Raw genomic sequence first — 21,840 nt, 5'->3', positions numbered from 1 at the left:
GAGGGGCATCAGCTGAGGTGACTTGCTTGCAGGAAATGGATGCAGAAGTATTCATATTTAATGTAGCACAGTTTTTCATGGAAATGGCAGGTCTTTTTAAATCATTAAGAAAATTGGTCAAGATTTGGGTGTTCAAGTCTGACTTCAAAGCTGAGATCTGGGAAATAAAAAGAAAACCTTATTGGAAACAGAAAATGAAAAGAAATAGTACTTTTGGTCACAGGGGAAGTATGGGAATGAAGATCGTGTAAAAATTCCTCCTGCTTTGGACTGGAAAAAGGGAAAAGTAAAATAGCAGGATTAGTGGTATAGTTTTTGGGGACCAACATTCACCTTCTGAATACCAGACCATGCAGGAAAGAACTGCACGTTCCCTCTTCCACCTTCCAGCATATTTTTTCTCTCCATTTAAAGGGTCAGACCCTCGCTGTGTGTTAGCCCTGGAAAAGCTGCCTTTTGGGGCAGGGAGGGGGTTTTGTTGTTGTCATTTTTTTACTCAAGCTGACTAGAGGGAGCAGCATTTTTAGATGAAGTTGGAGTAAGGAAAGATCATCTCCTTGGAAGATGCTGTTGTCAGCTAACCCAGGAAATTTCAAATAAATTTGCAGACCATTTAAAGACAAACAGGAGGACAAAGATAAAATTTGAGCTTAGACAATAGTCCATCCCACATGCAACCCATATAAGCCTTTTCTGAGAGCTGAATATAACTATATTCTCTCCAAGACAGACAAATAAATGCAACAAAAAGGTTCAATCCATTTCAGAGTGAGGGAAATAAGCTTTACCCTCTCCACTCAACAAGCCTTATATTGATGGCCTTGTGTGTAGCTGTCTGTTTTTATTAGTTTACAGGCTGTAAACACTTCAGTGTGGAACGTCCTGAAGGAGAGTGTCCGTAAACTTCTCTTTCTTTCTTTTCCTCTTTATAAATGAAAGCTAATTAGACTTGATCTTAGTCTTTTCTTTCATGAGATTCAAACCTGCTGGTTCTGTGTTGTAGCTTCTGGCTACACTCTGATCAAGTGTCACAAAAATACTGTTAAGTCCAGAAGTTGTTAATTTAAACAACTTTTTTGTTTCCTGCCCAACCCCACCACCACCATTTTTTCCATGTCAGTTGACCTTGCACAGATTTTCAGGCACAGCATTTGTATAAACTGTCCTAACAAAACCAAACAACAACAAAAAGTCAGTGTAATGTGACCCATTCCATTCTTTGTAGAACTGTTCTTACAGGGCGCTGGAAGAAGTCAAAGAGTGGTGTAATAGAGAATTCCAGTTACAGAATCCATTACATGCTGCTTTGAACCCTTGTCACATTCCATAGACATATTTGAGATCCATTTGGAAGTTAAATGCTAACATGAAAGGAGCATTCTCACAATTTCTTTTTCGGTCCCATCCACTGCAGGATTGCTGAGGTTCTGCTGAGCAGACATTTCCAGCCAGGCTGATGCATCAGCACCATCCAATCACCTTCTAAAGCTGACACACTGAATCCTTTGTCTCTTCCCTTTCCCATGAACACAGTAAACTGGGCAATGACCAAATGAGCAAAGAGGCATTACAGCCCACAAAACTGACTGAAAGTGTCTGCAGAATCAAGCTGGAGGTGCAGAGAAACAATTCCTAAAATTTCACTCAGTTTCATAAAATACAAGGGAACCTTCAGCTCGTGCAGCACAGTGACTGTTCCAGGATACAATGTGCACTGCAGAAAACACTCAGCTCCATGGCTTGGGTTAATAAAACAACCCTCTGAGTTTTTGGATAATTGTCACTCTGCACATAATCCATGGCTCCAGTTTTAACAGGCCAGCACCAAGTGAGCTAAGATTCTATTCAACTCAACAAACCATGACAACTGGCATAGATCAGAGCTGTTTAGCAGCACAGATGTACACATCTTCTTCTCCTAGAAAAACACAGAAACCTCCTACTAAATGTCAAATAACTCTAGTCAAGTTATTCACTGAAATATCACCAGTTATATTCAGTTACCTTTAAGGCAATCTGTGCGTCCAAGCAAATCAGAAGACCTTTTGACAAATCAAGATCAATTTTGAGTAGCTGTGACACAAATATACCTGGTTATACCATGTTCTCGGACTTATTTTTCTATACATCTTGTTGTGGTAATTGTATGTCTAAGATTATTAATCCAGAAAAGCCTTCTCTGACCTTCACCACAGAGTTTTTGCTGGCATAGTTACTTTGCTAAAAAGCCTGATTTATTCCCTTTTAGGTTTGGAAATGTAGATTTGGCTCCAATTTCAATATCTCATTATTACATACAGTGATAACAGGAAAAAGAGGACCTGAAAATGTCTATCTTCAGTTTCACCTCATCTTTCAAGGATGTGACAAACACTAAACACAGCAAGCAGATACACAGTTCATGTGTACAATGGAAAGGTTACTTGAGCTCAACACATTGACTTTCATGAGGTACTGCCAGCACATACTGTGATATCTTGATTCACTGTATTAAGTATCACCCTGGAATTATACTGAATTTCAGCATTTCTAGAAAGTTGCCTGGAACATGAAGGTAAATACCTTGTTTGATAAACAGGCTTGTTTTCCTTCATACAACAATTCACAGATATCCTGTCAGATCAATCATTCTCTGTGGCTGCCTCTGCACTCTCTGCCTTGATATCTGAACATCTGCCAACATTACATGAATTCTGTTTAGAGTCTAAATGTAGACTTTGTGAAAATATGGACACCTGCCAGATCCATAACAATTATTAATGACAAAAGTTGTGGTAAAGATGCAAATTGAAATTTTCATCCTCAGGCAAAGATTTCCTTACTAGTAATTTATTAGTAATATACCTTCAGAGGAAATAGTTTAAATTGAAGAAAAATATGTATAATATCTTAATGGATCACACCTCATACATATTGTCTAATGTGATAAATAAAGATCCCTTCTTCAAGACCAGTTCTAAACAAAGTTTAAACCAAGCTAAAGAAGGTATTTGGACATGAACTCCCAAAGTTTTAATTTGTTTTTCAACAGAGCTTGTCTGATGCCAGATAGTACAGTGTTACAATTATGTCTTGCTTTATTGGATGTGTTTCTTCAAAGTGAAGTCTGGACACTTTTTGCAAGGCCATCATTTTCACAGCCAGCTCATGTGCATCATGAATGCACAGGTTACCATGGCTGCCTCCGCATCTGCAAAGACAGGAAAAGCCACCTTAGTGACAGCTACACAAAAATTATTTTTAGCAGCTGCTGCTGAGCACTTTTTGAGTTTCTGTAAGGAAATCAGAAGACCCGTGGGCAAGTATTTGCATGGTAAAGACACTCTCCAGGATCAGAGTGATGGAAAGCTCTGAGATGTCCCCTGCTCTGAGAAAACAATCCTCTGCCCTCTATCACAAACACACCAGGACTTGCATCTGAGCATCTGCTCCTAGCTTCTTTTAAATTAAAACTACAATCCCAGCATTCAGTCCAAATACAGAACGTCATTGACATTTTTACAATGTTGCAAACTCTTAAAATTCTTTTTTGATGCCTCGTTTGAGCAAAACAAAACAAAACCATCCCTCCAGTCAAAGAGATTTAAAAACCTCTTTTAAAGTGTGTGTTTATACAAGATTAAATTAATCTAGTGCTATTACTGACATGTTTTCAGCTTATTACAACATGGCTAACTTGCCTACTGACAGTCTGGAATATTCTTGCTCATTCAGATGTTTCCTTCCACAGCCACATGCTGAGGCATCGGTTTGGTTCTGACTCCAAAGGAAGGGTACCACCCACTGAATCAGCTCCTGTGGCATCCTGCATTTTCCTTAGAGAATCTCCTCAGCCTAAGTTCTGGACATTTGATGTGAATATAACCCAAAAGTAAATACGACAACAACAACCACAAAATTATATATACATAACATACACATATATACACACATATACTAAACATATGGAAAATGCATTGCTGCCACATGAGACTGGAGGTTATTACAGCTCTCTTTAGAAAAAAATCCACATAATTTATAAAACATAAGTGCTGCTTTCATGTTATTCCCTTTCCTTACCTCTAATAGAAAACCCCAGAGAAAGCAATTTATGCTTACAAAAAACAGCAGCATCTCTTGTAAAAGATAAATGCCAAATTATATAGTGAATAGGAAAACATAGCACTGGTTGTGAGCCCACTGGAAATGTATTTTTTTTTCTCTGTAGGTTTTCCTTTTTTTTCTTTTTTTTTTCTTTCCTTTCTTTTTTAAATACTCCTATTTTTTCCAAAACCAGGAACACCCCGAAACTGACTATGAAAAAAATCCTTATGCATAGACAGGAAGAAGAGGTTTCAATTTGATGAAAATATATGTACTATATGTACGTCTTTAATACTCATTCTTAATGGAAGGCCCCATGAAGATGTCTGCCAATGTCTCCTGTTGCCAGTTTAGAAGAATAAAATGGATATCAGGTATCTTGTCTATCTACTAGCAGTTTTATTTTGATAATTCAATATTGAAGGAAGCAACTTGTTTATTTAAACTGCCACCAGACCAACAGGGCAAACAGGCTTTCAGTGGAAGATGCACTAGAAATTCAAAAAGAAATAATTACAAGAAATATAATAGCTTTGAAAAGCCAAGTACTATGTCAGTTCTAATAATCCTTCTTTCTTCATAGCAGATGAGGAGCTTTGTAAGGTGATATTGATATTAGAAGAAATAGGGCTTCTCATAATAAAACTACACAATAATATTGGCTCCATCCCTAAATATTTGTATAGAATTAAATAACATTCTCCTTCATTATTATACTCCTCAGGAGTCATTCATGATATACATAACAAATCAATAAATCAGTAGAAATGCCTAGCAGTGATAATAGGCTTTTAAAAAGAACAAATACAAGGATTAAAATCCTAATTATAGGGGAAATAATGAAGGTGTATGATGGAACACTAGATTATATCTTGCTAAAGGTGTCCCATTTCGTTACTAGACCTGCACTTCCACACTCAGGAAAGAAATTTACCTCTAAAGCATCATATTTATCTGACAATACTGACTGCGTTATAATCCCAGCTAGTGCATTTAATGGTTTATACTCTGTTGACATTAAACTTGTTGGACAGATTTACCTCTTCCTGTTGCAGCCATTTCACATGTTCGAGACACGAAGCAGCCAAACTTGATTTTTCTTGACAGCAAAGTGTCCCCCAGATTCAGAAAGGGTCAAGTTTGCTTGTCCAAGCTCTTGTTCCACCTGCTGTTGGCTGTACAGGTTCCCAAATGCAGTTTGACAAGGAACTTGCTGCCTCTGTGGTGAGGCACTGTGATGTGTCTGGCGGCACTCCAGTGGGCAGAATGAGCTGGACACTTTGCAAGAAAGATGATGAAGAACAGGAGTGGGCTCAGGGGCAGATTAAAGAGGTGGTTTACCAAAAAGATTGCCTTCATTTTTGATCTTTCCTCATCTGAAACCATTGGTATTTCTGATACAAAATCAATTGGGAAGAGTCTGGTCAGATTGAAGAAAGATAGAACACAAACCAAACCAAACCAAACACACACCACCATAAAACCAAACCAAGGAAATGAAAAATATATGGATAAAAAAGATATAACCTAGTGTCTTCCACTGATTTATGTCCAATCTTCAAAAAAGAGTTTTTCAAGCTCCTTGGAATGCTAAGAGGTCCAAATAAATAAAAAGCTCAGGATACAGGTAGGTTGTACTTCTCTAGGGGGTACATGACATACTGGACGTATCCTTGTTGTTTGGAGGGCTCATGGAAGATTTTTCTCTGGGAAAGCCAAATTAAATGAGGAGAAAGACTTTTCATCTAATATGGAGGGATGATCATCTTATTTTTTGATCCAGTAGTACTTCCAAGGAGGTGGTACTGCATTTTAGCACCTCCACTTCCCTGTCCTTAAATAAGCGGATCAGTTGAAAATGGGGAGAGAGAACTTTAGAAGAATTGATGGCTGCTTGGAAACATGATCATACATTGCAAATGAGCTGAAGCTTGAAAAAGGAAGGAAACTCACAGAGCTTTAAAAAGAACTATTTTCCTCCTATTTTTATAAAAAAAATGTTAGTGTCTTTTTCTAAGGAGGCTTTCATTTTTACCTTTGCTTTTTATTGAGGAGTGGGGTGGGGAGGAGCAGAGATTATTTCATTTATCAAACTGCAACAATTATTTTTAATTTATTTTGAGGAGAATTATAACATTTTTATGGCTCATTTAATGAAATTAAAATGCATTTTAATTTTTTGAATCTCTAAAACAAAATTTTTAACCTCTGTTTGGGATGATACACAAGAAACAAACAATACTGCAGTTTTACAAATAAGATCCCTAATCGCAGGAATGTTGGGAGTTGTTTTTTAGGTCATCATCATTTATATATGGTTCTATTTGTACATATTGCATTGAAATGGCACAATTAAATACCTAGTTTTTAATGAATTTAGGCTCTTATTTCCGCTTGACTTTTGACTTAACCTTATATTTTAAGTGAAATCTTATTAAACCTTAAGCTCACTAGTTGGCAAAGTATTCATACAGCTTAAATAATGACATAAAGAGAAAGAAATTTGGAGCAGAGATCAAGGAGAGGAAAAACTGAGTCTGCTACAGTTTGAAAAGTGATGGCAAGTGAATGAGGCAAGTGAATGAGGCATGGAAAGTGTTTTAGACAAAGCAGCAGTATGAACAAAATTCTGTTAGACTCTGGACAGAGACAGCAGGAATGAATGAGAAACAGTAGGTAGGTGCTAAATGGAGCTGCTTACAAATTCCCATCCTGCCAAAATGGATTTGCTGTACACAGTATTTTTCATTGATGTTATGTCTATTTCTTGTTTTTTCCCAGTTACTTATTCCAGGATATTATTAAATGAAAAGACAAACAGCAGACAATTCTACTTTGAACTTGACCTTGAGAAGAAAGCAAACCCATGTAAGTTACTAAATCAGGGTATTTTCATTTTGTTTTTCTTTTAAAAAGCCACACTTTTTTTCATGACTGAAAAAGGATGTGACACCATGTGAAATGTGGTTGTTTAGCTCAAGATCATCTCACCGGAAGGGGTTTCAGCCATTCGCCTGAATTGAGGCCTTCAAATTTTCTCTTATGCAAGCCAGCAGCCTTTATTCCTCCTCTGTCCGGGTCCAGTGAGAACGATAAATAGTTTTATTCAGCCTTTACTGCTCCCTATTTCAATTAGTAAATGTCTCATCAAAGTAATACAGCATATACAGTCACAGGTCCTCTCCACAACTAGACAAAAGCTGATTAGGGTGTGGTGTTTTTGTTTGGTGTGGGGTTTTTTTTAAAGAAAAGCATAGGTTCCAAAACCTGTTGCCTGTCTGGGGAACCCACATCGGTGATGCCCTGGTGCACTGAGTTCTCCAAGCCTGAGTACCTCAATCTGCCACAGCTATAACGAACAGACCCTGATCTTTTCCCCATATTACCCACAGGAGAAGAAAGAAAACTTGTTCACTTTCTTTGGATAGAAGTTTACACACAAGGTGAAAATGCTTTGGTTTCAAAGTGGACCCCACACTGTACCTTCCCATAGCAGGGCCTAGACCCAAATCCACACAGCTGGAGTCCAGCAACTGCATCTCCAGGTGTTGTCTGATGCCTTGCAGCAGAGCACTCTGCAAGCTCTCAACACCACTCACATTAAACCTGCCCTATCTTGTACTCACAGCCTGCCTATAAACTGCACCTTGATTGCCAAATCAACTCTGACTGTTTGTTTTTTTCTAACAGAAACTGTAAGTCAGGAGGATTTGAACTGTCCCCTGTAGATTCCACAGAACTATGTTTGAATGTGTCTCACTGTGAGCATTCCCTTAGCAGGTATCTTCCCACTCCCACAGCAACTTCTCAAAATCCCTTACAGTTCTTTGGAAGAAATAACTTGGGCCATACAAGAGACTTTCCACTCCTAACATTTGTTTCTTGAGTACCTCTTTGTGTCAAAGCTTTTATAAAACAAAATTACCTGAAAACATTTAGGAAGTGTGGTTTTACCTCTCAATTCCTGTGATGAGTTTCTAGGATCTCACTCTTATTTACATCAACTCCTACTGTCCAGAGTTGGTAAGCCCAATAGGTATAAACTGATATATACATATATATATATATATATTTCTAAAATGTGATCTCTAAGAAACTGTTTACCAAATGCAATTGTTATTTCTCCATTTGACAATATTTTTATTGGTGTTTTTATAATTTGCTCATATATGTTTCAGTCATCACGTACTGAAATGTACTTGCTCAGCACGTCATACCCATGGAGAATCACAATATGGACAAAATCTGTTATTTAGTTGGTGCTGCCTGCTCTCCCTTAATGCTACAGCTGGAGAAGCTGTTATTCTTGAAGGCTTTTGGGCTCCAGGCATAGACATAGGAAGTAGCTAAATTTTCTTTTTATAACTGTATGAATAGTTACAGACCATTCAAAAACATTTAAAACTCCAGTTACATTCATTGTTCCATTTGTTCCACAGTTTAAAGAATAAATTAAATTCCTTTTCTTTTTAAAGGACAAAATATTTCCTTTTTTTGTTTGTTTTGGGTCATTTTAGTGAAGCCAGCATGCCCCTCAGGGTGGTTATATATCCCCAAACTATCCTGCTATTGAAGCTGACCACATTTTGATGGAAGTTATTCTTTTGACTGCAAACTCCCTGTGGTGATATTTCGGAGCATCCAGCCTAAATCTCCTTGGCTTTTTTTCTTCAGGAAGAAAATATTACTGGTGAGAAATTATTGAACCTCAGTTATTCCAATTACTTCCATCCTTATGAGTGTTATTAATTCAACAGTCAATATAATTCATTCAATAATCTGAAGAAGCAGGTGTTAAAAGATTTGACAGATTACATTCAAATAACATATTTAAATTCAGTTTCTTATTACAAAACCAGGATTTTTTTGAATAACAGGATATTGAAATAACAATATTTTCAGAGAATAAAATTATTTTAATTTATAACGGACTCTAACCTTATTACGGTTACAGGCTCAATAAGATGTTTATTTGATCGAGTAATCCTTTAGGCAGAACAATTAAAACTTTTAAATTTCTTTTTAATAGCTTCTGCTGCGGTAACACTTATGCTCACCCAGCATTTCTAAGGTTCTCTATTTACTCTACAGCTTTGACCATATTATCCTGCTTCTCTTTGATACAGTACATCAGAGCACCTTTGTCTCTCTGGTTAATAAAGATGCTTGTTGCATTTGCTGACTTGAAAAAGCCATGAAAATGGTCACTGGATGGCTGTGGATCTAATTTATCATTATCTGTGGAACATATCTTCAATAGCTGTGAATTAATAAACTATTTTCAGCTGAGGATCGATATACAGGTCTTCATTCTACACAGCTGGCACATCTTTCCTTTTTAAGAAAAGCAATCTCATTCCCAAGCCACATGCTACCGCTTTAGGTCTTTTAGTAAGGTACCATATTCCATTCCATATAAAATTCCACAGCTTCAGAGATAGTCTTTGTCAACAACATCTGGATCTTTCTCCCATAACACAAGAGGAGACAGTCTACAGTTTCCCCAACAAGAATGAACTCAAAAGAAGTTCTTATTGCTGAGGCTGACTGATAATTGTAGTGTTATAAACTGACTCTGTAAACTTTGTAAGGACTTTTGCGAAGAGATACTCAGTGCTAAAGTCTATTCTGAAAGAATATCCAGACTTAGCTGGGAGTCTTTCTGCATGAATTGTGATGGAGAATAGTAAATCTGAGTTTTTACGGAAAGCTTTTGAGTTCGGAGGTAGGGACAAGAAGTACAGAGGAATCCCTGATGCTGTTCTGTACAGGTTTGTCAGTATAAAAGAGTCTAGTGTACAACTTAGAGCACATAGATGAGAACTGTATTATTGCCTGCTCTTTTCCCCTCATCTATTTTGGGTAAACAAGGGTTGTTAGCCAAGAAATAAAAAGGCACCCAACACTTGTGTGCCAGATGTGCCTTGGTGTGGCAGGGCAATCTACCTGCAGAGTGTGCTTCATACCTTTTGCTTTACAGAGCATGGATGGACTAAATTATACAATGCTCAGTCTGATCTCAGAAAGTCATTAGTGTGAATAAATTTTTTTTGCACAACATCAACACTTCAGAGTGGACCCTTGAGTCTCCTAACACAGGCATGACTAAAACCTTCACAATGCCTTTAGTTTTTTGCCAGAGTATTGTGATAGAAAGGGAAACGTCTGTATCTAAAACACAGCTGGACCCCCAAGGCCTCTCAAACACTACTGGTCTGTAAGATTCCTACGTAATCACTTAGACAATCTAGTGTTTTTCTTGGAAGCTAAAAAGGCCAGGAGGAATCAGGTGAGAGGAATTGTTTCACCTTTCCTGATGAAGGTCATTGACTACTGTCTGACAAGTCAGCAGTAATTAGACAAAAGCATTGCAAGCCTTAATAAATAAAGCTGTTGCTCTGCTCGGCACAATTGTGTCTGGCACCCCCAAGAAAACTGAGCTGAAATTAAGTCTCCATTCATTACAAAAATAGTCTAACAGTAATTCAGAGCTATGGACTGTCTGTTGTTTGTCAATGGTATTGAATGGCTTCTATCTACTATAACAAATCACTCAACAGTAAAATAAATGGTAGTTGATTGTATGCCAACGGTATATTTAACAGTACTCTATTGTATTGAATGCTGCTGGAAATGTAACAGGTCTTGATAGGGGGAACAATATATGTTATTTTTAAAAATAAAATATTGATGTAATTGGCTTTCCCACCCACGGTGCTTCACAAGCCTAGAAGCAAGATTAGTTTTAATAGTTCATTAGAAAGTTAGGGAGATTGGAGAAAAGAACCTTGTGACTCCAAGGCATTTTTAAAAGTATGTAATTAAAAAGAACAACTCCCACAGACCTCCTTACAACGAATTCTCAGATTTCCCTCTGCCTCCCCAATAGTTATAAAAAAATCAAGTAGCATCCTACAGTGCTAAAAGAAAGAATGGACTGGTAATGTTCCTCCTAATGAACACTCTCCAGCAAAGAGGAGCAATCACGGAACTAAAGCTGTAATCATTCCTTACTGGCAGCCAGTTTTACTGCCTGACTGGCAGCAGGCAAGACCAAACAATGGTGGATGGTTTGCATTTACTGCAAACTTACTCTCAGAGGGTAGAATTTTCCCCGCTGTCTTCTCTGTTTGCTGTTCTGCATTTAGGTCTCATTAGGTCACAAGAACACTTTCTCCTCCTTCACTTTTCTTTCCTTTAATCCTGGCATTCTGACTTTTTGTGAGCAGACAGGTTGATAGTTGCTGCAAGGTCCCATCTTGTTCAGTCTGGACTAACAAAGTGAACTTGAAACTGCCCTTATTTTTATGTCTATTAAAAGAGTAAGACCATCAGTCTTTTTATTCTTCCAGCAGATGAACAGCACAGCTGCAAGACCATGATAAAAAGTTTCCTTTGGGGGTTCCCATTCACGAGATTCTATAGCAAACGAAATTTATGAGTATTTTCCTTGTAAGTTTCCCTTGCTGGCCCATGAAGACGCGTCCCTCTGTCCAAGGGATGTGGCCTGGATGATGATGCAAAAAAAAAAAAGAAAACCATTGACATGGATTACCATGCTACATTTAGAGCAATAAAGGACAGCAAACCTTCCTTCTTTGAAATGTACTAGTCAATGTTAGCTACCATACATCATAAAAACCTCAAGAAGGAGAAAGTGTTTTTTTCCCAGCAGGAAAAATAATACAACCAAGCAGAATCAGCAACAATGGAAATATCACCTATTGAAACAGTTTTAAAAATTGATAGTCAGCTGATAAGTACTGCCCTTTCACCTGGCCTAGCTGGAGAATGGGGTAGCATTTAAAAGGTTCCTCTCTTCCCACAGTTTACATAAATAAGATTTTTAGGACTTTAGTATCTAGGTAATTTTGAGCTAGAAAAACATAATTAAATGAACAAACAAATGACAAACAAATAAGCAAACACATATGTTTTCCTTTGAGTTTCCTTTTCAGGTGTGAAATAGCTTAAATATTGCCAATATACTATTTGCAGGATCAGGAGAGAGAAGGGAAGAAAAGGAGACAAATTATTACAGCCCACTAGGATCAGTGCCCTGGTTATACATAGGAATACTTTAAATCACACTCTACTTTCAAATCCATATCTGACATATCAAGTAACTACCCAGTGTATACATTTTATTTATGCCACTAAAAGGCACTGAAAACACAGCACTGTGCAAGATGTGGGAACACATGCACATGCAAATATTCTCTCCCCTCCTTTCTCTTTTCCAAGTCCCTTACAATAATGTAAAACCAGTCCAATTATTACAAGTCATCAGCAGCCATCAGCTTTTTTCTCCTATCTCTATAACGTGACTTTATTTCAATAGTTATTATGAAGCAGTTTAAGAAACTTCTAAGAGCAGGTTTGGCTCAGAGTTGTTGTGCTTGGGAGAACCGGCACATTCCGTGATATCAGAAACCGTAGTGAGACCACGATGGTCAGAAATGAAGTAATATAATGTAAAAAATGAGTGCATGTTATAGGCCAGATCTGATCAATTGATTATACTGACAAAGGAAAATATACTCAAATACATACAAAATATATTCGTGCCCTCATATTCTCCTTGTGATCTGTCCATGTGAATGGAACCAAGAAAAAGAAGATCTACATAAACACAGGTTTGTGGAACTAATCCTACACTCTGTATACATACCTGGGGAAGGAAGCAATTTTCACTAAGGACATCTTCATTTTACTATTTTGTCTGACTAAAAATAATGCAAGTTAAAATATGTTTTTATTTATACTCAGGTACATGGCATAGTAATTCATACACTTTCTCGGCATATTCCTTTTTACGCTATGAGAGGATTATTTCTATCAAAATTATTTTTAGATTCAGCATGAGTCATGTGGATGCCAACAAAATTCAAATAGAATTAATATAACAACAACCCACACAGTGTCTGATTATATTTCAATAGCCTTTTTTTCCTCTTAAATAAGCTTCTATTAGTAACATGAAACTGAAACATGCCGAGGGAAGCAGGCACAGAGCTCTGCAGATGAGCTGGGTATTCTCAAAGAAATGCTTAAGTTTATAAACTGCAGAATGGAGAATCAATTTTTTCTGCATGGAGAATACTTAATTACAGGAACATTTATGCCAAGAAAATGACATTCTGAAAACTCCATGAAAAACTGACACTGGCATCCCACTGAGAGGCTTTTTTTTGCTTCCCATAAATAGACTGCGGGGCCCAGCTATTTATTGTCTATGATACTATGAAAGGAGGAGCAGAGTGAAGGTTTGTGAGGATATTCTGGAGGCTGCATTCATTGAGAAAGTAGGAAACGCATATACAACACTTAAAACTGCTCAAAGTCAGCAAAAAAGGCCTGGAGCATTTGCCAAGCACACAAATATCTGTCAGCTAGAGGAATGGTGAAAAGAAGGCAAGAGGATGAGGCACAAAGTAACAAAAATATTCGAGTTATTTTATAAACCTCTTTGTCAAAACCAGGGATCTCTGATATTATCATGGAAGGCAATTGCAGAGGCAGGTTTTTTTGAGGTGATGACAGGAAAGAACAGCTGTAAAGCAAGTCCTTTACAGGATGGATGAAAAATGATGCAAATCTATTTGATTGAGCCCAAATAGCCCCTCACACAGCCTGGCTATCAAAGGGTACATGGCTGCTACAGAGGAGCAACTGCTAGCCGAAACCCAGCTAAGGAGGCACAGTCTCTCTCTTATTCCTTCTCTATAAAGAATTTTGGGAGGACTGGAGCCATCAGGCTGTCAGAGGTGGCATGACAAGGATTCCAGAAGATTTAAGTTAAATTTCCGTAGTTTCTATGTCAGCTTCTGGTTCTGAGGGCATTGGTGTATATAAGTATTGAGGGGGGAGGGAGATGAGGAAGACAAAGGATGGAATTTAAAAAATAATCCAAGTAACTCCCAAAACCAGGGGAGAGGGAAGAAGAATCAAAAGAAAAACCACAGTGTGGAACCATGTCCTTTCAGGAGAAAACATTAAAAGTAAATAATATGAGAATTTTCCCATCATTCCAAAGAATTTAATGTTTTTATTTGTCACGTTTTGTAATAACCTTCTGCAAAACCCTTCATAATGTGCTATGCTGAAAACCAGTACTAGAACAAAAATAGATTCTTTTAGATATTTTGTCTGTGACACCTTAACTCATATACAAATTAGCCAAAGACTCATGGAAGTAAGCAAATATAAGCATTATATCGAGTACACCTAACAACAGCTTAAAAAATAATATGCAATATGCAAGGACAGACTTTACAATCAAAGATTATTAGCCTAACTCAGCAGTTGAAAGATAAAAAGCACATTCTCTTTATGATTGTACTTTGCTAAAATATAAGTAAAATATGATCAGCCTCAGGGGTTTAAGAAAACAGTTAATAAAAATGTAGTTAATTTTTTTTATGATGAAAACAAACCTATCCTTCTTAATGCCAAAGACACTGTACTCATTGTAATCAATTTTTATATAGCTTCTTTAAAGGAAAACTTATTGATGAAGATAAAATTTCATGCTTCTTAGCGGGCTGAAATTGGCTGATGATGAAAGCTACAGAAGTCATTGCTGCAATTAATAAGCAATAAGTTAAGAGCAAAACTCTGCAAAAATTATTTCTAATCGGATTTTTTGCTTTGCTTGTTGGATAATTTTAAGATCACATTTCAAAGGAGGCATTGTAATAAAACACTGATTAAATTGAAATATTGTACAGCTATTTAAACCTGGGGAGCTCTAGCTCCTCTTAAATAATACTGACACGATGAATGCTGATGCCAGTGTACGCTAATGTCAGCATTAAAACTTAAACTTTGTTTGCTGCTCAGCCCTACCATTGGAACACCACAGCTGTCAATCCCCAGCATATTAAATGCCCTGCCAGAAGAAAGAGCAAGTCCTGCTGTGGGTACAAACTGTGCCTGGAAAGGCTTGCAGGGGAACACACCAACATCAGGGTCACCTCTGATTGTTGCCTCACTCTAAAAAGGAAATAACACAAGAGCATTTTTAATTACACAGCACAACCAAACTAAAAAAGTTTAAAAGATTAAAAGAACTCTTACTTTGCTAAGAAATTCATCTGAGAAAGATGAATCCAGAAGTTTCTTTGACAGTAATTATTCCCTTTTCAGCTTTGCATGCAGAAAGAATTACTGGAATTTCATTACGATCCCTGTTATTTAATCAATTACGTTGCTAGGGAGGTTAACTTTACTATCAAGTGAGAATTAACAGGAACTTCAAAGGCTGTAGGAGGAACCACAATAATGAGATATTACAGTGCTCTTTATGCAAGCCTGAATTTGAAGAAACCATTCATGAAAACATTTTAGATTGCTACTAATTAATCAGATTGATACATATAGTCTCAAAACCACATCTGACAGCTAATGGTACTTCTCAAATAGCCTGATCCAAAGCCTATTGAAATCAAGGGAAAGACTGTCATTGACTTTGATTATGCCACACAAATGCAATTCCCATATGCATGGAGTGCCCAGTGAATGATCTGCATTACAACAATCATATTGTTATAACAATATTATTGCATGTTTCTAATGACTGGTATATTATTTATAAGATGCCAAGCATTTGTTGAGCAGTCTATACATTTAAGAGATGCATTTGTAGGGCACAATGCGAAGTTAATGGGAGCCTTTACACAGATTTTAATAACTGATTCCACAGGACTAATTTCAGCTCAGGATGCCAAGCATGAACGAGAATGACAGAAGGCGTTCCTCTGAGGCAAATTCATTTTTCCAGTGTTTTTATGAATGGTATTTAATTTTATAGAAATATCAAATTCCTCCAGTTGTTTTTCCTAATTTTTTCTAAACACAGCCGTGTGACATTAGTACAGGCAGGTTCTGTCCAACTGAGAGAAAAAAAGTGCTGGTAAAAGTGCAGGATATCCTTTGATTTGTCTTCTTTGTTCCTTTCCTTCACCTACCCTCCTTTTCCCTAATTTTGCACGTGGAGACTTTTCCTTTCCTTATCTATAAATAATAATGTTTGCCAGTAGAAAGTCATTATCTTACATTAACCTATAGAGAAATTTTATATTACAGTTTCTTTGCCTAAGTGCAAATTAGAGAGCATTTATGGAATCATGACTACAATTGAGATCAGCAGCAAAACCAAATCAACACACAGTATCCCTATTTAATTCTATATTCGATATTTGTGGAAATTATCTGTATGTTTCCACCAATGATAAATTATTACAGGTCTTGGAAGCTATTTATGATCAATAAGTCTCTTAGAAGTTACAGAGGATCTCACACTGACAGGATTTCAGGAGGAAATTGTGCTTGACTCTACCCATAAGTAGAGAGGACAGCTACTGACATTTCTATGAGATGAATATTGGATAAAGCACTTAAAATGATAGTAATTAAAAAGATGTAAAAATTGACCATTCCTATAGCACAACAGGATTTTCAGGAGTGCATTGCATTCCAGAATCTCCTGTTTTCTAGCACCATACAGAACATCCTATCCACCTCCAAAAACAATAAGACGGTAACTACAATGTGTTTCAATAACACTAACACTGTTAATGTTATCATCTGAAAAGGAAAAAAAATGAAAGGGACATTAAAAAGATAGTTAACCTAAGAAGAGAGTCACTTAACAGACATACACTTGGAACACTAAATCAACAACAAGATTATGGCTTAATATTTCATTCTTCTACCATTTCAATTTATTGCAGGTAGTTTTGCATATCTATAGACAAAATGTTTTATAAGTGTCAGTCAGGCAGAAAGGTTGTCACAAGGATGGGGGAAGAACCTTTTTTTTTAGTTTTTAATAATCAACAACCTCCCCAATGACCCAACACAATGGATTACTTAATTTACATATACAGTCAATGACTGTGGGACTGTCTCCTTTCTTTGTATGTTCATGCTGTTAGCAGTGGTTAACTGAAATTAAACTGTCATGGGCTTAACAGAAAATGTCATCTGACATGAAAAGAAATGTGCTGTTTCACTGGGGTGTGAAGTTGGAAACACAGTAGTGGTCGCCCAGTATTATTTTCCTAAGACAAAAAGAAAAAACAAGCAAACCTTTACCAATTTCTTTTTTTTTTTTTTCTAGGCTGATATAATCTTCCTAATCCCTTGGGGTTTTTTCTGCTGAGAAGGTTTCTTCAAACTTATCACTAGAAAACAATTAGAAATGAAACATAATTCAGTCACTTGGTCTCTTGTTTCCATTCGGTTGCCAAACGGTTCATGACTTTCCCAAATATCTGTGTTGTAAGCAATTTTTAAAACAGCTTACCTAGTCAAACAATGCCAACTCCCAGCCACACACTGTGAAACAGTAGCAATTAAGCTGCCTCCTGAAGGCTATTCCTACCTGGAAGTTCAAGCTGGAGCTGATTTGACATGCATGCTGAGATTCCCTAATTGAAGTGGTTTCGCTGGAGAAGCTTAGACTTATCAAAAAAAATTTTAAAAAGCCTTTTGTCTCTACTTCTCAACTATTTGTCAAAAAGAAGAATAGCAATTTCCTCATAAAATAAAGTTTTTCCAGAATAAAGGAAAGTAGACCTGTCTGAGCAGCAGTGTCTGAACAAAGATCTACATTTCAATAGCATTAAGAATTTGACAAGAAACATGAACATGGCTCTGTATATGCTGCAGCACTCCACTGTCATCTCCCACAGTTTTGTATGTTCCATAAAACAAGATCTTTTGGGACATTATATACTAAATACTGTAAGTGTAGTGAAAGCCCTTTCTGCATGTGTGAGACTGAGTTTCTTGAAACATCAAAATACAAAGAAAATCAAGCAATATTTCTGCCAGTCTTGGGGAAACATTAAATGTTACAGGAAAATTAAATGAAAGCACAAGAATTTTTTCTGTACACAACTGACCTCAAAATACAACAAAATAAATAAAAAATCACACAGCTTCATAGGGGAAGTTTATACTGGAGGGGCTGAAGGCATCATTTCTCACATCATTATGAAAGAGTTCTGGCTTTGAGCCTCATTACAAGCGATACAGGCAGCTAAAATGCTGTGCTTCAGAATGGAATTCCATTTCACCTGGAATTATGGAGGAGGCTTTAGCTGAACATTGCCATGATGTTAGTTTATCGTGTTCAGTCCTTATCCAGTTACTTCATTTTATTATTTCACTTTCACTGGTTCTTTCATTCTCTTTTTCCACGAGTATTTCTTTACTGTGTGTGCTTCTTTTGTTCTCACCACTGCTCTTTTATTCTATGACTTGCAGTGCTCAACACAATTATGACAGCTAAATCAACGTTACCGACCTACTCAAGTTTTCTTGGCACAGTAACTATCATTTAAGATTTGTGTGTCCTACGGCTTTGAGCTTCTTTCATTCTGGAAGGTCACTTCAAAGTCATCTCAGAATTACTGAACTGTTTATTGATCTCCTAATCATTCTCTGTTTAAAATTCTTCAGCTGTCTCTCTGTGTGCTATTTTGTTATATTAGCTTAGCTATTTAATAAACAAAATAATATTTATAAAAAGAGAAGATTATAGAAAGGGGAATAAAATCCCTAAGTTATTCAAATGAACAGGGGAACAGTTAATTTCCACTGAAATATGAGGATGGAGATAAAATTAAGAAGCTGAAGTTTGATCTACATGGCTGTGTTCTCCTGAACAAAAACAAAGCAAAGCAATAACAGATTTTGGTTTTAAATGGCTTGGCTGCAAAGGTATGATTATAGTGCAGAAATCTCAAACAGGTTTTGCTGACTATATTATCCGGAACCATTTCAGACTTGGGTTTGTTTTGCTTTCTGGGGCTATTGGATATAATCCTTGTTGCCCATAAAATACTCCTGATAATGAATTTAGAGACACCAAGAAAGAGAATAATATTTCCTTAGTGAGGCAATTTGGTATTGATCCTTAAAAGTATTTCTGCTGTGATAAAATACATTCAACAAATTGAATGAGACCAGAGTTAGGTTCACAATGCAAATATTTAAAGTTTTTTAACTACAATTTACCCTGTGGTTCAGACAGATCAACCCTGCATTTTAAGAAGCCAAGATTCTGTGCTGTAATACAGACAAGGTCTGGAGAGTAGGTGTTATTTTAAAGATGCACCCAGTGACCCCACAAGTTAAAGTTAACATAAATGTCCCTGACCTCATGTGTAGTCTCCAGCACACTGCTAGCTATAACTTTTGCCAGCTCAGCAATCAATAAATATCATCCAGATTTTCAATATTCCTCTAAAGGGAAGGAGCACACCTTTCTGGTCCACCTGAGCAGCTTTACTTCATGAGAAAGATAAGATATTTTACTTTATTTTTGGTAACCATTGTTCACTGCTGGGTTTGACTTCATTTGTAAACACGTTATTCAATACAAAGCTCACTGTAGGGCATGACCTAAAATTGTGTCCAGACCTTTTCTCCTCAAAAGGTAATCAAAGAATCAAAAAGGACCTAAACAATCCATGATGCATTTTCTCTGTAGCAACACAGCAAATTGCACTCACTGCCTGCTTGGTGTCTATACAGATTTAGCAAACACAACCCATGTATCTCTACTTGATCTACATCTTTACTGCTATTATCAAATAATTTTATAGGCAGAATAGAAATTGAACCATTGAAATGCTTCTCAGCACCACCTTCTGTTTTAACATTGATAAATTATGATTTTCTAAGCAATTTTACATGACCTCATGCTGGTTTAATCTTGATAACTTGCTTCAAATGTTACTGATCTCTTTGTGGTCTCAAATGTTTAGCTTGGTTATTTGCAGCATTTTCAATTTCTGGGGGTTATAAACTAACAGGCAGTTTTACAGAGCAGACTATGGTAAAAGGAAAAAAAAACCTGAAGAATAAGATCCTGAGAAGTCCAAGAAAGCTGCAAAGAACTCCTTTGGGAACAGCAAAGCAGTCATTTAAGTTAGGAAAATTAAAAGCCTCCACATTTGTTTGGCAATGATTGGGAAAACCAATGGAAGTGTTTAATTATTAATGGACCCAGCTAAACATAATTGTCTTCCCAATAAATCAAGATAACTCCATTGTAAAAATTAATCTGCGAACACACACTTGCAGTTATCTTGTTCTGAGTAACTGTTTCCACACTGCAACATTAAAAAGTGACAAACTGGAAGGTGTGGTATATAAAGTGCTGTGATTTTTTAATTTTTGTTTTCCCACCCTATGAGAAGAACATGGGCTTCACACACTGGCTTTGGCTTAGTGAGCACTTGCTGGAGTCCCTGTAGAGTATCATTCACATCATGATCAAACAAAACCATTTTGTTTTTCTAATGAGCTCACTGAGCCAAGATGACTACCATGTGCAGATAGCAAAAGCATAGGGGTTTTTTGGTGTTTTGGATTTTTTTAATGTTCATAATAATTACTAATGGTCTTTCCTGTAGCTTTTGTGGTAGTTATGTGCACAGCCATACATTTTATAGTACAGTTGTTCATTTTTACTGGTAAAAAACCCTACAGAGTTACATGAAACAACCACCTGGGCTGCAGGGCAGTCTAAAAATTTCTACATTAATGTTTTATTTCTCCTTACTCTATGTTATTCACTGCTTATTCCCATTATCCAGTCTATTCCATATTTTTATTTTCATAATATCGTGTTCAGTTTATTTGTTTCCATTCCTTATTTCATTAAGGCTCATTAGCCCTTCAAATTACCCACAATGTGACTGACATTTCCCTTTGAAATGATGCAATAATTTATGCAAAAATTATTTCTTTGCATCGTTATTTTTCTGAGGATTAGAGGGAACCAAATCTGCCCCAGGTAACAGAAATACCTTGTGTATCCAGAGCCCTCCCCTTACTCAAGTGCTTAAGCATCAGCATTTATTTGTTTTCTTTTGGATCTAAATTAAGAGATTCTGTAGATACCACAAATAGGATATATAGAAGGGGTAAAAGAGCCCAGTTCTGGGTCTGAAGTTGGCAGAATGAGCCAAAGCAATCTGAAAGACTGACAGAAAGTTTCCTGCTGTCAATGGAAACACATTCTCTGCAACGACTTTTGCATCACAGCACAAATACTGAAACAATAACACTCGATGTGAAGAAAACAAAATATCTCAACAGTGCAACTGTAAACTGTTCTAAATTGTACAGCTTTGTGAAAATCTCCCTAATTCTCACTGACAAAAGGCAGTGATACGAGTGACTCTACAGAAACAGATCTTATTTTAAATCAAAGCAGATGAGTCATCTGACAATCTAGCTGTTGTGAAACAAAAAGAGAAATAAGAAAATTGTGTCAGTTCATTACTTGATGAGATTTTGTTTCATGTATTTTATTTTCAGTATCTGATTACCTCTGTTATTTATGTTTTTATAGAGTGCTTTCATTGGCTCACTTGCTGATTTTTAAAGATAAAAGTCTAAATCACAATTAAGTTGAAACTGGATTTGCTTAAAAACAAACAAGAGAAAGAGGAAGAATTTCCCGTGTAATGGCTGACAGCAAAATTGTTTGAAGTAATGGGGTCCCATTTAAATACCAAGAACTTGGCAGACCTAGGAGAACTGAATTTGCGTAGGCTGTAAAATCTTAGGCGTACTTTGGAAGCTTGCTGGAGTGCTCCACAGAATATAAAACTTTTTGGAATTGCTACAAATCTTGATAAATTAATAGGAGAAAACAGAACACTGTTCACAACTAATTTTCTTTTCCAGGTATGAGGTTTTCTTCTTTCTCCATCTCCCCCTGCTCCACATTTG

The 21,840-nt window shown here is 36.7% G+C and overlaps 1 long non-coding RNA gene across 1 annotated transcript in view; it reads right to left on the bottom strand.

Moving 5' to 3' along the window:
- Positions 1-3,002: 3,002 nt before the first annotated feature.
- LOC116448987 overlaps positions 3,003-21,840 on the bottom strand; it is a 108,172-nt gene continuing 89,334 nt past the window's right edge. Inside the window, exon 6 of the long non-coding RNA XR_004242186.1 lies at positions 3,003-3,190. This is a non-coding gene — a long non-coding RNA (uncharacterized LOC116448987). The remainder of the gene's footprint in view (positions 3,191-21,840) is intronic.

This window comes from Corvus moneduloides, chromosome 10, assembly GCF_009650955.1.
Source record: "Corvus moneduloides isolate bCorMon1 chromosome 10, bCorMon1.pri, whole genome shotgun sequence".
Classification (NCBI taxonomy): domain Eukaryota; kingdom Metazoa; phylum Chordata; class Aves; order Passeriformes; family Corvidae; genus Corvus; species Corvus moneduloides.
Note: the sequence above shows the minus strand (reverse complement) of the source record. Positions and strands in the feature narration are given on the sequence as shown.